The sequence below is a fragment of the Staurois parvus genome, unplaced genomic scaffold (assembly GCF_062004578.1).
Source record: "Staurois parvus isolate SC_StPar_1 unplaced genomic scaffold, SC_StPar_1.0 ptg000432l, whole genome shotgun sequence".
NCBI classification, from domain to species: Eukaryota; Metazoa; Chordata; class Amphibia; order Anura; family Ranidae; genus Staurois; species Staurois parvus.
The window spans coordinates 13,244,812-13,257,426 of NW_028318228.1; the positions used below are offsets into that span (position 1 = coordinate 13,244,812).

The window sequence follows — 12,615 nt, forward strand, 5'->3', positions numbered from 1 at the left end:
CATCTCATAGGGCCCCCTACTGACCCCGGGCCCTTGGCCGGTGCCCGAGTTTCCAAATGGTCAGTCCGCCCCTGAATGAAGGTTTTCTATTCGATTTTTCTTTCTATTGGTTGATCAAAATGAACGTGTGTCTTTTTTTATACCTAACTATGTAACTATTAATAGTTTTCCAAAGGTATGTCTTTTTGCATTTTTTGGCCAAGGAGATCAGATATTATTAAACTTATGTGGACAGCCACGGGCTCCATAAGGCAAATTATACAAGGGACTTGCTCAATTGAAAATCCTCCTCCAGCAAGTTATTTTTGGTGGATTTGGGGATTTTTACCAGAGAGCTATCACCTTTTTGGCATAGAACTATAGTAAATTCAGGAGTTTCATGCAGTTAGATCATTGGAAACCTCTAAAAACCCCAACAAACACCTAGCTGGATTACAGATGTTGTGCACATTCAAATAAGTGGCAACAAAGTCTGTAATTTTGTATATTTTGGTTGGATAAGCCAAAAAAGGATAAAGGTTCCAACGTCAGCTAAACACCTGAGACATACAGGGATAGACAGCTTGACCATTATGAATAAAACATTTGGAGTCTAATAAGTACAGTGCAGGTATTTTACTTGGATCATTTGTCCCTAGTGTCAGGTGTCGTGGTAGTGAGCCCTTGTAGATTGCCAGCTCGGAGTTCCCACTGGGTGCGGAGTCTAAGCCCAACCCTGCTTCTTCACCATGATGATGGTGATGGACTTGCAGCTAGCTAAAACCAGGTCACAGACCCCAGGTATGCCCAACAGAGGATGCGGAGATCACTCGCATGTGTGGCAGGGGACAGAAGGAAATCCAGGAAACAAGCTGAGGTCAGGGTGGTCGGCAGACAAGCATAGACGGTAGCCAAAGTCTGGGTCAGTACACGGGAAATTAGACAATGAATTCGCAAATAGTAGGCAAACGGGAACTCGGAGAACTGGGAAGTTGCTCAGGCAACACAGGCTACACCGAGCATGTCTTATATAGAGAAACAAACTGGGAACTGGACCATGAAGTGTTGAAAGGGACAGGAAACACGCAGTTGTGCTCAAAAGTTTGCATACACTGGCAGAAATTGTGAAATTTTGGCATTGATATTGAAAATATGACTGATCATGACAAAAAAATGCTCTTTTATTGAAGGATGATGATCATATGAAGCCATTTATTATCAAATAGTTGTTTGGCTCCTTTTTAAATCATAATGATAACAGAAATCACCCAAATGGTCCGGATCAAAAGTTTACATACCCTGGAATGTTTGGCCTTGGTACAGACCCACAAGGTGACACACACAGGTTAAAATGCCAATTAGAGGTTAATGTCCCACATCCAGGGGCGGACTGACAACTCATGGGGTCCCCGGGCAATAGGGGATCATGGGGCCCCTGTGTCCTTGCCCAAACTCAAAAAAGCCTATGAAAAAGGTACCAGGGGCATCTCATGGGGCACCCTACTGACCCCGGGCCCTCGGTCAGTGTCCGAGTTTCCAAATGGACAGTCCGCCCCTGCCCACATCTGTGGCTTTTTAAATTGCAATTAGTGTCAATGTATAAATTGTCAATGAGTTTGTTGGATCTTACGTGGAAGCACTGACTAGGCTAGATAATATGCCAAGGGGATCAGAAAAGAACTGTCAAAAGTCCTGCGCAACAAGGTAATGGAACTTTGTAAAGATCGAAAAGGACATATAAAGATGTCCAAATCCTTAAATATGCCAATCAGTACTGTTACATCACCTATTAAGAAGTGGAAAGTTCGGGGATCTCTTGATACCAAGCCAAGGTCAGGTAGACCAAGAAAGATTGCAGCCATAACTGAGAGAATTGTCGCTTCGTTTTTTATATAGAGAAAAGGCAGAATATCGGTTCTGACGTCTGGTTAAAAGAAGGTTGTATGTGTTCTCTTCTCACCATTTTGTCATGATCTCTATATTTTAACACTTGCCCCCCAGGATTTACCCCTCTTCCTGACCAGGTCATTTTTTGCGTTATGGCATTGCGTTATTTTAACTGACAATTGCACGGTCATGCAATGCTGCACCCAAATGAAATTTATGTCCTTTTTTTCCCACGAATTCAGCTTTCTTTTGGTGGTATTTGATCGCATGTGTGTTTTTTATTTTTTTTGCGCTATAAAAAAAAGGCCGACAATTTTGAGAAAAAAACTATATTTTTGACTTTTTGCTATTAAACATGTCCAGTAAAAAATTTTTAAAAATCTAATGTCATCATAAACTTGGGCCAAAATGTATTCTGCTCCATGTCTTTGCTAAAAAAAATCCCAATACGTGTAAATTAATTGGTTTACGTGAAAGTTATAGCGTATACAAATGGTGGTATATATACTGGAATTTTTTTTCTACTAGTAATGGCAGCGATTAGCGACTTATAGAGGGACTGCGGAACTGCGGTGGGCATTCTGATACTGGGGGGAACTGACTTGTTGTCACTGACATCCCCAGTGACACCAATACAGTGATCTTTGCTAAAAAAGCACTGACACTGTACTAATGGCACTCGGCAGGAAGGGGTTAACATGAGGGACGATCAAAGGGTTAACTGTGTGCTGGGAGTGTTTTACTAGGGGGCCGTGTCAGTGTGCTTCACCATAAGCACAATGCTCTGGAGCAGTGTGTCCAAGCCAACAGGGAGGAGGACTGTTAGTAATCAAAGCAGCCCACCTCCCCATCCTCGGTAATCACTGGCCAGTGATTGACAGCCACGGCCGTGAATGGCACGCCCAGGTGGGGCGCATGCCCGGCTCGCGCCTGTCCCCTACCCGGAGCTGCAAAATCACATATATATATATATATACGTGATTTTGCGCACCCCTGCTGCCCTGTACCAGTTTATCTGCTATGGGGCAGCGGAGAATTGGTTAAAGCCCAGCCAGCCAGCTGTTGTCATAGCCAGATTTAGAGCTTAAAAAAGAATTCCAGGTATGGATATTTTTACAAAGTTTAATTGAACCAGCTTGGACCAATGTAACAATGCAAATACCTGTAGTGCCATCCCCACAGGAGCCGTTGAGTATTGGGTCTCCCTATATCCTGCATAGCCAAGCAATACGCATTTTGCAACTTCCACCCAGAGTCAGTAACCAGTGCATGAGCTTGTTTTTGTTGTTTTATTTGGGGATAAACAACTTGGATAGGGTTTAGGGGTACATGGGATGCCCAACGTGACTAGCAGCAATAACTCTGAGTACAAACATCCTAATTCTGTACAAAAAGGCAGAATGCTGGACTTTCTACTCCAGCCAGAGTGGCACAGCCTCTTGAATAAATTAATAGCACAGTCTTTGTGAGGAGCACCTGGTCCCCTCTATGTGAAATCACTTCAGACCCCAGTAAGGGAATGCCCATCCACCTGGCTGTCCTTGAAAAGTATAATGGAGCAAGAGGTTCCAAGACAGGCATGAAGCACTGTCCCAGGGAGAACTGTTTGGGTATAGCACCTAGCAGCCCTCTCTCCTGTAGGTCCCAGGGGTTTAGAGTTACTCACATTGTCCTTGTATCCTGTAGCCTTGGGTAAACTGTGTTCAGGCCTCTCACTGTACCAGCTTCTTTCCCCACTTGAAGGCTATCCTTCCCTGATGAACTGTAAGGCAGTGGGGCTCCCTCAGTCAGCTTCCGTTCTTTCCTTCCTCCAGCCTCCAGCCTGGGGGCAGAACCCTCCCCCCTCTCCGGTGATCCCATGGGTATGATATATGCATAGTTATATTGGTCCAAGCACCTGCACTTTCCATAGTAACAGCGGAAGCTTTCATTGATTCCATCTCTGCAGGTAATTTCATCTCAGCTTCCCATGTAGAGAAATTTGCCTGGACTACCAAACCACTTCTTCAGAGTCTGAGTTTCTACCATCAATTAAGCCTTCTAGCTTCTGGGTCCATTTGCTCCTGTACCTCCCTCATCAAGATGACCATGGGGGGTACTTCACCAAGAAACTGTTTCTACTTTCTAGTAAGTCCCAAAACCTTCTTTAAACTTGTTTTAGGATTACCTAATTAGTTCCATCCCTTAGAGCAAAAAAATATCTGTAAGCCGTGGGGTGACAGGTGGGTAGTTTGGTAGTACTTCCTCCATGTTTTCCCTACTTGTTGGGCACCAAATCTGGGTCACAAAGTAGGCCTATCCCCAGGGTGGGTTATTTTTGGCTCTGCTAGGCACCTTGAACAGGATCTTACACATGGGGTACCTTTGTTTTGTGTTGTACACCTAAGCCAATAAACTGTTCTCTAGTTAACGTTCGCATTCCCGTGTCGATGTACACCTTCACTGTAGAATTCTGCATTTAGGAAGGATGCACTGAACCTTTGCCCACTCCACCTGCCCAGCGTAACTACATTACCTCTCTCTCAGTAGTAGAATGGAGCCCCGCCGTTCACCTAGTGCTGGCTCCATACATGCACTCACCTAACTCCGTACCTCTATACAGGTTGGGGGCCTCTGCAATGCCCATCTGCTCTCATTGCTATAGGAGACGGACCACTCACAGAGAGTGCCGACAACAACTCCCTCGCTGCAACAGGCTGTCCCACCTATCACAGGTACATGCTTCACAACAGGCTGCTTGAACTGACTGATGGCTTCCATTACCCTTAGTAACCACTTTCTGTCTTCATATCCCAATGTCTCTAATGATCCACCTCTGTAAATTATGTGTGCCAATTACTTGCATACACTTTTTTAGTAACTTCAGACCAGGCAAGGACAAAGTTTCAAAGCTTTTATAAAAGTAAAAAGTATCTGAACATTACACATTTCAAAGTACAACACAGTTCTTCCCCTACATCCCTAGTACCTATCCAAGGCTTGTGTTCTACCCCAGTATTCTTGTTCATTCATGGCTTAGTCCATGATTGGCAGAATCCAGAAGCTGGTATCTTTAGGGCAGACTACAGGATCCAGCAGTCCCCCTACATAGTGGAAGGCTTCAGATGGTAAGCAACCTCGGACTCTAGCATCGGAAATGAAATGCGGCTTACAGGTCAAGGACCCTAGGAACTTCGGAACTCTTCTCAGTGCAGGACTCAGAAACCCCAACGGCTAAGGGTCCTCTGCTCTGGATCACTGTTCTTTTTTACAGGGACAGAACCAGTGGGTCGAATCCAAGAAAGCCTGCCAACTAAAAACCCCAGAAATAACATTACCCAAACCCTCCTGTCCGGGGCAGCACCTTTCTAGGCCAGAATAAGCAACTGGCTAACATGTCTAGCTCAAGAAAGAGATTACCAAAGGAGGTTACTTTCTCCTTCAACTCATCCCCTCAGAGCTAAAAATACAAAATTGGTGTAGCGCTCTTAATACATAAAAGTATACAAATAATAATACATTAGTGATACCAAAAAATATTAAATGTGACCTGATCCCCTCTGGGGTCTGAAAGTGAAAAAAAACACAAAAAACAGTGAGTGAAAATGAGAAATTCATGGTCTCAAATTAGACCCAATGTGATATGACTACACACAACAAAGTGCTCACAAATTCCCAAAATCTAATTAGGATCAGTGATTGAACATGACCTGTCCATCAAAAAAGAGTGATACACACATGTGATCCCAGCATTGGGAGACAGATGTTCCAAATGTAGTGAATAGGTGGATGGACAGCTCATGTTCAATCACTGATCCTAATTAGAATTTGGGAATTTGCGAGCACTTTGTTGTGTGTAGTTATATCACATTGGGTCTAATTTGAGACCATGAATTTCTCATTTTCACTCACCGTTTTTTGTGTTTTTTTCACTTTCCCAAACAACTCAATCTTGGTTTCATCTGTCCACAGTATATTTTGCCAGTAGTGCTATGGGACATCCAGGTGCTCTTTTGCAAACTTCAAACGTGCTGCAATATTCTTTTTGGACAGCAATGGCTTCCTCCGTTTTGTCCTCCCATGTACTCCATTCTTGTTTAATGTTTTCCTTATTGTAGATGTGCCAACAAAAATGTTAGCATGTGCCAGAGATTTCTGTAGGTCTTTAGCTGACACTCTGGGATTCTTCTTTACCTCATGCAGCATTCTGCGCTGTGCTCTTGCAGTCATTTTTACAGGACGACCACGCCTAGGGAGAGTAGCAACAGTGCTAAACTTTCTCCATTTGTAGACAGTCTGTCTTACCGTGGACACATGAACATCAAGGTTTTTGGAGATACTTTTGTAACCCTTTCCAGCTTCATGCAAGTCGACAATTCTTGATCGTAGGTCTTCTGAGAGCTCTTTTCTGCGAGGCATGGTTCACCTCAGACAGTGCTTCTTGAAACCAGTAAACCCAAAACAGGTGTGTGTTTTTTAAGGGCAGGACAGCTGTCAGCAACACATCCAATATCATCACACTGATTGGAGCAAAGGTTGGCTCACTCCTGGCTCCAATTAGCTCTGGGAGAAGTCATAAAGCTAGGGCCTCACATACTTTTTCCTCCCTGCACTGTGAATGTTTACATGTTATGTGCAATTAAACCATGGCAACATCTAATGTTTGTGTAGTATTATGTTCAGCAGACTGTGTTGTTCTATTGTTGTGACTTAGATGACGTTCAGAGCACATTTTATGCCCAATTCATGCAAAACTCCACGGAATCCCAAGGAGTTCACATACTTTTTCTTGCAACTGTATATCATATATCCCCTCACAGCTATTACCTTTTGTTTTTCTTGCCCCTCCCTTTTAGATTGTAACCTCCCATGAGCGAGGCCCTCTTTGCCTTGAATTGTCTCGTAGTTGTACTACCTCACTTTATATTATAAAATTCTGTTCAAACTGTGTGGACTGTATAACGGCTGTATAATATCAAAGTAGAACCAACTACTTACCCATACCTGTAATTGCTAAACTCACTAGCTGATGAATCTATCACTCCTCCTCCTGGAGCAGAGACTTGGAAAACCCCCCGTAACACCGTATAATTGTCAAAGGCATTTAGCAACAGAATAGCAAAAACAAATACCCACTCATGTCCAATTAGTACTACATCTTAATGATAATGGAAATGTGAACGTACAACAAAAAGAGATGTATCACTCATACAGAGATTACCATATTTATGACAACTGTTATAGAAAACCTGCACAATGTCTAATGCACAGGCTTAACTGTAACCAATAAAGATGATTATTATGAAACAGTCCTTTCTTCTTCTGTCGTTCTGCTTTCATACATAGCATCAAGGGAATGTAAAAGGTAATATACAGCAGAAAGATTATGTATAAATGTATTAACACATAAATGGTCTACATAGTGAACTTGGTGCCGAGTTATACACTTTAAAGCGGAACGTAACTCTACCTAAAAACTACAAGCCGAGAATGCTGTTTACTGTTTTTCATTTTTAATAGTCAAAGCAAACTTCTCCATCCATCCATGTCTCCATGCTGTATTTTGTTAAGAAATCACTTTATAAAAACACCCCCTCACATGTCTGACCGTGGCCATCTTGAGTAAGGGTAGATGATTCACGTAGTAATTACTTCCTGGAATCCATCTGCTCTTAGCTCAGGCATGCAGACAAGAGTGAGGAAAGAAAAAACAGAGGACGCACAGGCCTAGTGCATTACCATAAAAAATGTTTAATAAAAAATAAAGTATGTGTTGTACTCACAAATGACAATATAGTCAAGGCACATCATAAAGAACAGCTGGGTCAACACCGCGCTGAGTAACAGTCCGCAATAGGGAGTATAGACATCCAAAAGGTTGATGCGTTTCGAGGACTTGCCTCTTCCTCAGAGCCAGAGGGTGTGCTTCACTGAGAAAATCCCTCCTCCATATGAAAGAAAAAAATGTTCATGAATGCTCCCGGGATGTATGACATCATTTTGGCCTAAGCTAGAAACCAGGAAGTAAATGAAGAAATATAAGTAAAAAAGTTATATAAGTTAAAAAGTAAATATAATATTTAATTATTTCAGGTACTTATATAGAGCATCAATATATGCAGTGCTTTACACATATATATTGTACATTCACATCAATCCCTAACCCTCAAGGGGTGTACAATCTAAGGTCCCTAACTCACATTCATACATACATACACATATTAGGGCCAATTTAGACAGGAGCCAATTTACCTACCAGCATGTCTTTGGAGTGTGGGAGGAAACTGGAGTACCTGGAGGAAACCCACGCAGGCACAGCATGCAAACTCCAGGCAGGTGGTGCTGTGGTTGGGATTCGAACCAATGACCCTAGTGCTGCCAGGCGGAAGTGCTAACCATTTAGCCACTGTGCTGCCCCTTCCTATATACCTTCCTATTGTATTTATTATTTCTAGCAGCATACAGATTAAAAATAGTTAATGTTTGAAAGAGTTTAGTTTCACATTAAGGTGATTACGAAGGACAAGGGGGCACTCTTTATGTCTGGAGGAAAAGAGATTTAACCTCCACATACAAAAAGGCTTCTTCACACTAAGAGCTGTGAAAACTCCTCCAAGAACGGGTTCTGACCAGCTCAGTGGATTGCTTTAAAAAAGTCCTGGATTTTTTCCTAAATGCACATAATATGACTGGATACTAACATTTATAGGTAATGTTGATCCAGGGAATATCCGATTGCCTCTCGGGGGATCAGGAAGGAAGGCTTCTTCACGGTAAGCTGTGAAAATGTGGAATAGACTCCCTCAAGAGCTAGTTCTGGCCAGCTCAGTGGATTGTTGTTAACCCCTTCCTGCCCAGTGCCATTAGTACAGTGTCAGTGCTTTTTATTGGTGTCACTGGGAATGTCAGTGACACCAAGTCAATTCCCCCCAGTGTCAGAATGCCCACCACAGTCCCTCAGTCCTGCTATAAGTTGCTGATCGCTGCTATTACTAGTAAAAGAAAAAATCACAGTATATATACCGCCATTTGTAAATGCTATAACTTTGAAGTAAACCAATTAAATTACATGTATTGGGATTTTTTTTTAGCAAAGACATGTAGCAGAATCAGGGGCGGACTGACCATTTGGAAACTCAGGCACTGCCCGAGGGCCCGGGGCCAGTAGGGCGCCCCATGAGATGCCTATGGTACCTTTATCATAGGCTTTTTTGAGTTTGGGCAAGGACACAGGGGCCCCATGATCCCCTATTGCCCGGGGGCCCCATGAGTTGTCAGTCCACCCCTGAGCAGAATACATTTTGGCCTAAATTTATGATGAAATTAGATTTTTTAAATTTTTTACTGGACATGTTTAATAGTAAAAAGTCAAAAATATTTTTTTTTCTTAAAATTGTTGGTCTTTTATTTATAGCACAACAAATAAAAAATGCAGAGGCAATCAAATACCACTGAAAGAAAGCTCTATTCATGGGAAAAAGGGACATAAATCTAATTTGGGTGCAGCATTGCATGACAATTGTCATGCAATTGTCAAAGTAACGCAGCGCCATAACGCAAGACAATTTCTGGTCAGGAAGGGGGGGTAAATCCTCTGGAGGGCAAGTGGTTAAAAAAAGAGCTGGACGCATTCCTAATTGTACAAAAATATAGCTGGATATGAACATTTATAGGTAATAACACAAGAGATGTTGATTTAGAGAATAGTTGATTGCCTTCAAGGGATCAGGAAGGAATTTCTTCTCCCCCCTGCTGGAGCAAATTGGACCATGCTTCATAAGGTTTTTTGCCTTCCTCCTAATTAACTGTGGCTATAGGATTGTGTATATGGAGGTTTTCTATTCATTCTTTCATTTATTTATTTATTTTTGTTGAACAAGATGGGCTTTTTTTCAGCTTAACTACACTATATTGCCAGAAGTATTGGGATGCCTGCCTTTACATACACATGAATTTTAATGGCATACTAGCCTTAGTCCATAGATTTCAATATTGAGTTGACCCGCCCTTTCCAGCTATAACAGCTTCCACTCTTCTGGGAAGGCTGTCCACAAGGTTTTGGAGTTTGTCTATGGGAATGTTTGACCATTCTTTCAGAAGCGCATTCGTGAGGTCAGGCACTGATGATGGATAAGAAGGCCAGGTCCACAGTCTCCACTCTAATTAATCCCAAAGGAGTTCTATCGGGTTGAGGTGCAGGCCAGTCAAGTTCCTCCACCCCAAACTTGCTCATCCATGTCTTTATGGACCTTGCTTCGTGCACTGGTGTGCGGTCATGTTGAAACAGGAAGGGACCATTCCCAAACTCTTTCCACAAAGTTTGGAGCATGAAATTGTATGCTGATGCCTTAAGAGTTCCCTTCACTGGAACTAGGGAGCCAAGCCCAACCATTGAAAAGTAACCTCACACCATAATCCCCCTCCACCAAACTTTACACTTGGCACAATGCAGTCAGGCAAGTACCGCTCTCCTGGCAACTGCCAAACCCAGACACAACCATTGGATTTCCAGACAGAGAAGCATGATTCCTCACTCCAGAGAACATATCTCCACTGCTCTAGAGTCCAGTGGCAGAGTGCTTTACACCACGGCATCCCACACTTTGCATTGCACTTCCTGATGTAAGGCTTGGATGCAGCTGCTCAGCCATGGAAACCCATTCCATGAAGCTCTCTATGCACTGTTGTTGTGCTAATCTGAAGGCCACACAAAGTTTGGAGGTCTTTAGCTATTGACTCTGCAGACAGTTGGCGACTTCTGCGCACTGTGCGCTTCAGCATGCACTGACCCCGCTCTGTCATTTTACATGGCCTACCACTCGGTGGCTGAGTTGCTGGTGTTCCCAGTTGCTTCCACTTTGTTATAATCCCACTAACGGTTGACTGTGGAATATTTAGTAGCCAAGAAATGTCACAGATGGACTTATTGCACAGGTGACAACCTATCACAGGACCACGCTTGGAGTCACTGAGCTCCTGAGAGTGACCCATTCTTTCACAAATGTTTGTAGAAGCAGTCTGCATGCCTAGGTGATGATTTTATACACCTGTGGCCATGGAGGGGATTGGAACACCTGAATCCAATGATTTGGAGGGGTGTTCCAGTACGTTTGGCAATATAGTGTATAATCCATCTATAAAACTTAAATTCTCACCATACATAGCAGTCGATGCAGTTACCTAGTTTTAACTATTTTCATTTTGGGCGTAGTGCAGGGCGTTTGTCATTCTCTAGTTACTGAAATTGGTTGCCCAAAGCACTGAAATGCAGCAATGTAGCGTTCTTGGCTGCATACTTCAACACACATTAATGCATGTTGCATTGAAACGCAAATATGTTGGAAAGGTGGATAGAATGTGGAAGAGTTAGAACCTCTGCCATGTTTTTATAACCAATTGTGTCCCCAGTGGGAAAATGTTCCTTCACTTCCTGTTCTACAAAATGACATACCATCTTTAAATTGCTTCTAAAGGCTGAAAGTAAAAAACCTTCAGTGTGCAGCTCTCCCCTCAGCCCCCCTAATGCTTACCTGATCCTGGTCTCAATCCAGCGCTGTGCATGAGAGCATTAGCTCTCCTGGGTCTCTCCCTTCTCACTGGCTGAGACACAGCAGCAGGAGCCATTGGCTCTCTCTGCTGTCAATCACAGCCAGAGAGGAGGGGGCGATGGGCGGGCCGAGCAGTACACGAGCGCCCCCAGAGCAAACGGCATGTTATGAGGGGCACTCAGCAGGGGCCAGAAGTGCCAGTGGGGGAACCGAGAAAAGGAGGAAACCATTTCACAGAGCAGATAAGTATTAAGTTTGTTTTTTTCATTTGTAACGTTTCAGTAACTTTAAGGTCTCATACAAAATGGACATTTATCCCCAATGTATGTGACTCCAATGTTTAAGTGTGGATGGATTGCACAAGTACATTGCCCTTTGCTGCTACTGTCACATTGTAAGCAGGTGCAGTTAATGAATATTGTATAGGGTGCGCTTGTTGGAGCCCAACCTCTGTAGCTGTAAGATAAAGGTGCCAGATGGATATCAGGGATGGATGGATGGAAGCAGTAACACTTAGGCAGCTCTTCTTGGAGTGGAAGCAAGGCTCTAATGCAGTAACAAGATAAAGAGAGGATCGTGCCTCTAAGTGCAGTATTGACAATTTATTCAGTAAACAATGGAAAATTTGCACTTACAAGATAATCGGTTAAAAAGACTCATCGTGTAGTAATTAGATCCAGGTGGGACATCCAGCCGTCCAGCAGCAGACTATGCCTTTAGGATCAGGAAGTAGAGACCAGGATATGCCTGTGCATCAAAAATGAAGCTTGGAGCAGGTGAAGGGGGCGGTAATGCATTTTGGAGCATGCTCAATAGGCTCCTTCTTCAGACCTCTGAAGAAGGAGCCTATTGAGCATGCTCCAAAATGCATTACTGCCACCTTCACCTGCTACATCTGATTCTGCTCTCCAAGCTTCATTTTTGATGCACAGGCACAACCTGGTCTCTACTTCCTGATCCTATAGACATAGTTTGCTGCTAGACGGCTGGATGTCCCACCTGGATCTAATTACCACACGATGAGTCTTTTTAACCGTTTATCTTGTAAGTGCAAATTTTCCATTGTTTACTGAATAAATTGTCAATACTGCACTTAGAGGCATCTTCCGCTCTTTTTCTTGTTAAGCAGGTGCAGTTAACTAGTCTGCCACTGGGTGGCTCTGTCCCAGAATAGCTTGTGGCAACAGAATATAGTGTAATCAGGTGCTAGGTCCCTTATAGC

At 43.2% G+C, this 12,615-nt stretch overlaps 1 long non-coding RNA gene across 1 annotated transcript; it reads right to left on the reverse strand.

Annotated features, from left to right (window-relative positions):
- Window positions 1-7,576: 7,576 nt before the first annotated feature.
- On the reverse strand, window positions 7,577-12,120 carry LOC149454397 (uncharacterized). Its single transcript, XR_016314219.1, has 2 exons — window positions 12,029-12,120; window positions 7,577-7,855 (listed from the first exon to the last, which is right to left on the reverse strand). It is a non-coding gene; the product is annotated as an uncharacterized LOC149454397 (long non-coding RNA).
- Between the last annotated feature and the right edge of the window lie 495 nt (window positions 12,121-12,615).